This window comes from Pinus tabuliformis, chromosome 4_1 (assembly GCF_031772625.1).
Source record: "Pinus tabuliformis cultivar Carrire ecotype Pingquan chromosome 4_1, CPIR1, whole genome shotgun sequence".
Classification (NCBI taxonomy): Eukaryota; Viridiplantae; Streptophyta; class Pinopsida; order Pinales; family Pinaceae; genus Pinus; species Pinus tabuliformis.
In genome coordinates, this window is record NC_142303.1 from 697,903,059 (window position 1) to 697,912,018 (window position 8,960).

Sequence of the window (8,960 nt, forward strand, 5' to 3'; positions counted from 1 at the left end):
AGCAACATTCTTTGATGACCTCACACAAGCATTAATGAACAATAAATTAAACTTAGGGTAACTAGCATGGCCGCCTGGCTAGGGATCATGATTCTAAATCCAAATGCATAGTCAAATGGTTTAGTGATATACCTGTTTATGTAACTTGAAAAATCAGCTAGACTAGCCCCATAGGATACCATTCTTTGACATGCATGGCATAGAATATATTGAATCATTGATTAAATAATTTAGGGAATTGTCCTCTAATTTGTTTGCATGTACCCACATCTCATGCTATTAGTTATCCCACACCTTAATCTATATATGGCCACCTCATGAAGTTAATTTCATAGAAACATTAATGAGATCATTAATATAAACATCCTGCCATTATCAATTCAAACAAATGCTACCACATTTCTTATGTACAATGGTCACAAGTAAATTCTAATCATAATTAAAAATAGCTCTAGGGCCCAGATAATATAACTACCTACTAAGCCTCTTCTTTTGGAGGTAATAAAATTCTCAAGCATGACTATTTAACCTAACAAGGGATTAGATATACCAATACTACATAAGGTCTACACATTGATCCTTTAACAACCTAAATTAGAATTTCATTTTTATGCCAAAATTGTCACTTGCGACCATATAACATTATCTCATAAATTCCGTGAGCACAGGTAAATCTACTCATCTATAACAGTCACATGTAATACCTTCAATCATTCTAATTGCTAGAAAATTTATACAAATTCTTTCATAAGCTAAATGAGATTAAGACAGAAAGGGAAGAAACATTGTACACACATTCCATGTATCTAGCACCAATTGAATCTCACTTGGAGCGAGGAGCACCACCACCTGGCCATGAATCACCTCTGACTCCCCTCGAGCCGAAGATCTTGCCAAGGATCAGCTGTCCTCAATTGACCAATGCACTGGATATTTAATACCCTCTTTCAAGATTTAGTTACCATTAGCAGTGTCTCGCTTTATGGATTTTTCGATTTGCCTAGGTCTTATTCAGAAAAGCTCATCTTTATCTCCCACGATGATTTTCCACATAAAATCTTGAATTTATCTCACGCAAAGCTTTTATGTCCGATGGATATTTATCTCCCATCCATCCGATGGATATCCAATCCATCCAAGCTTATCTAAAATCACATCTAGAAGCTTATCATGAAAGATTCATCTCTATACCTTTCCTCATGAGATTTGACAATCATCTCCTCTCTTGGTGCTCCACCCTCCAAGTGATTTATTTTATTAATTTATTTAATAATACATTTGCTTTTCAAATTACATATCATGTAGCTTTCCTCATCTTAGGTGTAGAAGAGTTTAACCCACAAAGGAGGGTATCAAACCTAGCTTTCCTCAGCTTAGGTCTACAACCTTCAACACACAAGGGAGGATATCATAACTAGATTTAACTTAGCTTAGGTTTACAATAATGTAGTACACAAGGGAGGTATGTTACGTACTCCCCCCTAAATTTTACACCGTCCTCGGTGTATCACTACATCATATCCTCGCTCACAGCTAGCTGGTTTCTAAATCAACACCTTTCATGGTTCTGCCATCTGATACAAATTTTTCGATGTACATTTGCCATGAGGAGTGCTACTAGCATCTCTCCTTCTATAACTACCTGTCACACATTTTTTTCAAATCATTTGTGAGAATTTATCGATGCAAAGTTTAACTATAATAAATATCATGATTTGTTACTATTAAAGCAACTGTTGCTTATCATTTATTTTATCTGAAGAATGCATGTCCTATTCTTGCATTCTTTCAACCCTTTGTGTTCTTCTCGAACATTTGCTTCTTGCAGTATCTCTACATACAATACATCAGTTAGCATATTTTCCACATTAATATGCCTGCAAGGTCATAGTAGATTATTTCATATCACAATATGTTTTCATATACATATATTCATTGTGATTGTATGTATGCCAAACTGTGATGAACCATAGTTACTTATATCAAACTTACTTTCCTTCTTCAGGGAATCTCCAGGTTTGTTTACCAGGCCAGACATCCATCTAATGACTACTGCATCGCTGCACACAAGGTATGTTATATGCACCAATACACATTTCATTTTTCAAACTTGTAGCATATGTAGTCATATGGTCCTATATGTATTGTTGTTCACTATTCAGCTGAGGTACAACCTATAATACCATCCTCATGGTATCACCTGCATGACATAAAATTTATCCGCATATTTTTCCGCCATGTTAGTATCCTACAAACATTCATTTATCATGGTTCATCTATGTAATTAAGAAAGTTTCATGTCATATGTAAATCAATTCCAGATGTCATATAATAATATAACAGTCATCATGCACACTATAACTCAATCATAACCATAACTTCTAGTTTTGGGATTAAATATGTCACCTGTACTAGGTTTTAACAACAACGAAATGTACTGTAAGGCAGACTATTGACTATGATACTTAGTCTGTCATAGATATTTAAACTCTTGTGATCACCAAAACAAATTTGTCTAGTTCTTAACAATTATTTCACAACTACACAATTTATGTCATAGGACTGACCATTTTCCTTTTTTATACCTCTAGATCTTGTTGGTCATGCATACTTTGGTGTAGGTATGACCTCATTCAATAACAATATGCATGGTGTAGGTGTGACCTCATTCAATAACAATATGCATGGTGTAGATCTTGTTGGTCATGCATACTTTGGTGTAGGTATGACCTCATTCAGTAACAATATTCATCACTTCACACCCTTTAAATTTTTATGCAAGGTGTGACCCAAGGGTATTTACACGTTAGTTCCTTAAATCATCCTTAAACCGAGAGATCAATTTTGAATTCATGGTTTATACAACAATCATTAGGCCACCCTCAATTTTTCTCATGCATCAATCCTGTCATGTTCAATTTCCAAGTATACCTTACTTGGTTACAAAGATGTTGATCATTATTAATGCATGATGTCGTATACAATATATTGTATTACATCTCTGAACCTACTTCACAATCTCATCCCATGAATTGATATGTTCTTTATGCCTATTTCATATATAGGTTAAGATATTAATTTACTTAACTAGAATCCCTGAGGTTCCAACCTATGCGTGATTATTTACTTATGAATAATGAATTGATAAGATTTTGTTTCGTCAAAAAATGTGTAATTACTAAAATAATTCATCTATTGACAAACCATACCAAAAGTAGTTTACATCATTACTTTGCATGTGAGCTGATCAACACAGCGACATTAAATTTGAAAAACAATGTTAAGGTATTTAGTCTTATAAAAGACTTGTCTTTCACATCCTCTATCCCTTCTTGGGATCTTTTAAGCATAACTTAATTTCCTTAAGTTATGTTCTTAACTAGAAACCATACAACTCATCATTTGATTTTGAATATGATTAGAATGAGGTGATGATATTACTAATTTACCTCAATGAATTTGTATTGTATTACCCTTTGTCCTTGCATATCATCCATGCCATCTTCGAACAAATATGAGTAAAATGTTTAACATATCATTAACGTAGGTGTAATGATTACATCTCCACTTTTCCTTTACACATAGGCATCTATTTTAGAGGTTTGTTTAATGATTTTGAAGATAAAAATAATTTACTATTTGACCTCAATTACACCACTTATGAAAGCATATCCATGCAGCTCATTTCATCTCCACAATGAGTTCTATGTATAAGGCATCCATGTATTTGTGTACTTAAATACTCATTTATTTTTGTACATGTATTATTTGTTAACAAGATTTGGTATGTATTAATATAATGGCCATGCTTATCATGGTTGCAATTTTTTAATTATTCTCTATGCATATATGCAATCATCACTTTCCAATCATGACATATAGTTATCGTGCCCTCAAAGGAATGCTCAACTATAGCTTAAGTTTTGAACTTTCACAATATATGATAAAATTTAAGCTCCTTATCTTAGAAAGGGTCTTAATAAAAGTAAATTATTAACCTTAATAACATTTTACTTCTTTACTTCGCAATGTTTTATGCATACCACAATAACTTCTCGTAACCATATACTAGATAGGCTCCCCTTTGGGCATCATTTGATCACTACTTACAGTTGAAACCTATTTGCTATTGCTAAAGAGTCTATATGATAGCAGTGAAATATCAACAATATTATATGTGAGACTCTGTAATTGTCTCAATTCTCATCCTTCCAACTCAGGGCAATCGTCACACATTCTAAACCAACAAATCAGTGATTCTATCCTTTATTACCATGAACATTAAAACATGGTCCTTCATTTTTTTTTTCCAATGAGGTTAGCATGTTTAAAAATTTAAGGACGTGCAATAGAATATTAAATAGCATATTTAATATGATCATACTTTACCTCAGAATTTTGTGAATAGTCACACTCCTTATGTGGGTTTCATCTTCTGAACTAATTGTAAGCAAGATTTTCAAAACTTAATTTCTGACCACTTATATACTAAAATAAACTATTCATCTCTTTAATATGGTGCGCACATATGCACAAAGTCACATAATCTTAGGACATAAGATATGTGTGATTGTGTTCATTTACAAATTACAATACATAAATAAAATGTAGACATAAGGATCCAATTCTTTTTGGAAAATACAATGTTCTCAAAAGAATTGGAAATCATTCAAAACCATTCTCATCATAAATTGTACCCCTGCAATTTGTAATATCAAATACCAAACTTTGTGTTCTTCTGGTCGAAAGAGCTCTCTTTTCTCTGGACATTGTCCTCTTGCTAGGAGTATGTAACAATTTTCTTCAAACAGGTTGTGAAAAAGCAATGCAAAATTTCGACATGGATATAACATTCCGAGCAGTGGGTAGTGACCATCTCGATACCAGTGTTGAGCATCAATTAGGGGTGAAGGAGGGGTGCAATATGTGCTTTGATGATGTGGATGTGAATGTGATGCACGTAAATATGTTTTGCCATCATAGATATTGTTTTTGATGTTTGACTCTATATGTTAAGGCCATGATGGCTCATTATGGTGTTGTGCCTAAATGCCCACATCGCATGTGTAATTCCAAACTCACAATAGATGATTGTGAGAAATTATTTTCATCTAAATGGCTTGACATTTTAATAAAAAAGCCTGAAGAGGAAAAAATTTACAAATTCAGAGAAAGTATATTGCCCATATACTGATTGCAGTTTTTTATGGCTTTATGAGAATTAAATAGGTTCCCACAAGTTCCCTCTCCCTTTTCTTCCTCATCACATTCTTCTCTAACAATAACAACAACAAAATGCCAGAATCGCTACCGATCGTTTTGTATTGAGTGTAAGGTTCCTTGGCACACAGACATGTCTTGTGAAGAACATGCCCCTCAGTTGGGTGTTGTAAATGAAGAGTTGAATTTGCTTATAGAGAACAACAAGTGGAAGTGTTGCCCAAACTGCAAACATACGATTGAAGGCACTGAAGGTTGCATGCACATAATTTGTAGATACACAATATAAGGGGCCCTGCACAGGCATGCCACAACTCTGAATTAAGATTTCTCCTTTCCCCTTTGCCGGATGGGCCAAATTGACAACAACCTCAAAGTTCCTTGTGAGGCTTCCACTACTACAGGCTCTGCTTCTCCATGCCCATCACAATGATGGCGTTCAAGAAGTGCTTCTATGATCTTTCTGTGACACTTCCATTTTTTGGTCTCGTTCATGAAAGAACTAGAAAACCCCCCATCAGGAAAAAGGGCATATCCATCATTCACTCTTTAATTTCTTTAATTTCATTCTACTTACTGGTGAAGTATCATATACTAGTGTAGCACTCACTACCTAAAGTACAATATTATGACCTAGACTTGTTACCTATCAAGTGCGCCCGTAGTTGACAACCATCCCGGTAAAGTCTTAGAATTATACGCACACAATCCACCCATGGCCACCAGCCAGATCATACATGACCGTCCATCGCCCTCCTTTCCCCACTCATATTTTTAAACCAAAATTTCCTCTCTGCCACCATAGCAAAACAACCACAACCTTTATATTATTATTTACTACTGCAATGCGACCCATAACATTCCTTTTTCTCCATCCGCAACTCCACCCATGGCGGTTGCCATTGAATCTTCCACCCCGTAACGTACATACAGTTTAATTGGACCTCAAATTATTGCATCGTTCCTAACATACAGAATTAAAATTACTAATAAATGAAAACAGTAATGGAGATGGTATTGCTTCTCAAACAAAATCCATTACAGTATCAATATTCTGCAATTGCAAAGTTGATAAAGACATACATTTGCACTGGGTGATAGCATGAACCTAGCCATTCTCGCCTTCTACACTTCCTGGATAACCATCATCAAAACAGAAACATCTGAGCCGCGGCTTTACCTTCCACGTCTATGTTTATTGTAGGATAATTTTATAACCCACTATGGTGTGTATGGCTTAGTTAGACAGCCTTACTACTGCTTTCCTTGATTGCTTTATGTAAATGGTTTCAGTTGGCTTTGTTTCCAATTTAGCACCTCTAACCTTTGATAAATATACAAAAAACAGCATTTCAAGAAAACAAGGAAAGAACAGCCTTATCCTTTATTTCAATTATAGAAATACATTATGACACGTTACCTCTTTTTGTAGTGTTTTAATGGATAGCCTCACTCTATTCATAAGCCAAAAAGGTGAGCTTTCAACTCTAGATTACTGGTTGTTTCCGAAATAGGAAGGTGAGACTATTTTTCTTTTACCAGCGTGTGAGTGAAATACATTATTATATCCATAACACAAGTCAGATTTTCGGATCGAATCCCTCCAAATCATTCGATGAGTTCGAACCGTCTACGATGTTTCCCATGATTCAGATGTGCTCGGACCTATCCTAAACACTACGTTTTAACAGTGCATGGGGAATAAAGTATCCCGATGATGAGGACAGCCAACGACTCTAGTGCCCAATCACAAGGAAGGAATACTGATCATCTATTTTATTTATCCTTAACTCTTAACTCTCATGCTAGCCAAGATACACACCACTCCATGAATTTCTAACTGTGAAACTTGGATGCAAACGACTTCATCTTCATCTAGATGTATTTGCATTAAGCCTTTATGAGAGCTTATGCCTCGACTCGATTAGTTCCCAGTATAATATAAGAAATATTAAAGCCGAATAGTTGTTCATGCAGCATCCCTACTGATAGTTCTTGGTGGTTTCTTATTTTCATAACCCTCATTTTCGCACGACTGAGAAAAGTGGAAGGATATTATACCAGGAAAGATACCAGCATAGAGTATTCTAGAAACCACTATATATTTGAAGCCTGCCCTTTGAGTACTAGCAGTGTTGAAATGAATGGGGTTGCGGTCATGGCTAATCTGTGAATAAGTCAACACAGCGTGTCCCATTCCTTTTACTCGGTTATTCAACAAGGCTGAGAGAAAAAAATGCTCGAGTAATTGATATTGTGGTGGTTACGGAAATGCAGAGAGGTGTATTATGAATTAACTTCAAAAGCATCTAGAAGAGCATGATTGATGTACTCTAATGATTTTCTATTTAGATAAATAGATGTGAATTTACAATAGCTTGAATTATCTCATAGCATTATCAATGTCATATAAAGGGATAGTAGCTTGTTCCTCTAGATTCTTAAGTGATCCTTTGACAATTATAAAAAAAAAAAAAAAACTTAATTTTGGGAAATCATTGAGCCAAATTTTACCACTGTAATTTTTACCATAGCAGTGCTTGATTCAATTATTCAGTTATTAGATTTCTGCGAAATGGGAATATCGACAAGGTTGAGAAGAAAAATGAATGATATAGTTTCCCTTAGGCTCCTTCATTTTCACAATTCATATGAAAACATTTTAATATTCAATTCATCCTTAAGGAAATCTAACTTCCTTTAAGAAGTCAATGTGGTACTCACATGTTTTACTTTACTCCACTTATGGTTGTGGGTTATTTTCTTTCCTTATAATTATAACCAACCACATTATGTAATTAGTTTCATGGAAGCTTAAACAAAGAAATTTAAGAGATCTCTCTCTTCATTAAAATATTGTTGTTTAGCTCATAATTTTCCCTTAGTTGTGAGAATCCTTGTAATATTTACATGAAATGGGATTTAGGATGGAGATGGATTGGTCCATAGGCCTTAGTGTTCAAACCTATGCTCTGATACCATTTGGAACGAACCTCTTTTGCCTACCTGGAAATTTCACCCTTAGGCTCCATTCAATTAGCAAATTCTTCATTTACAGTTATAATTCATGTCTTGCTAAGAGTACATTGAGTATGTCGATATATAATCTTTATTAATTATATGAGGTGGATCTATGATGTGGACTTTTTCATCTATAATACATTATGTCAGTCAATCTTTCGTCATACAACATGCAGTTAGCAACACAATTTGACGACCTCACACAAGCATTAATGAACAATAAATTAAACTTAACTTAACTAGCATGGCCGCATGGCTAGGGATCATGATCCTAAATCCACATGCATAGTCAAATGGTTTAGTGATATACCTATTTCTGTAACATGCAAAATCAGCTAGACTAGGCCCATAGGATACCATTCTTTGACATGCATGGCTTAGAACATACTGAATGTTTGATTATATCATTTAGGGCATTGTCCCCTAATTGGTTTGCATGCACCGCCATCTCATACTATTACTTATCCCAAACCTTAATCTATATATGGCCATCTCATGAAGTTAATTTCATGGAGACATTAATGAGATCATTAATATAAACGTCTTGCCATTATCAAATCAAACAAATGTTGCCACATTTCTTATGTACAATGGTCACAAGTAAATTCTAATCATAAGTAAAAATAGCTCCATGGCCCAGGTAATACAACTACCTACTAAGCCTCTTCTTTTGGAGGAAATAAGAGTCTCAAGCATGACTATTTACCTTAACAAGGGAT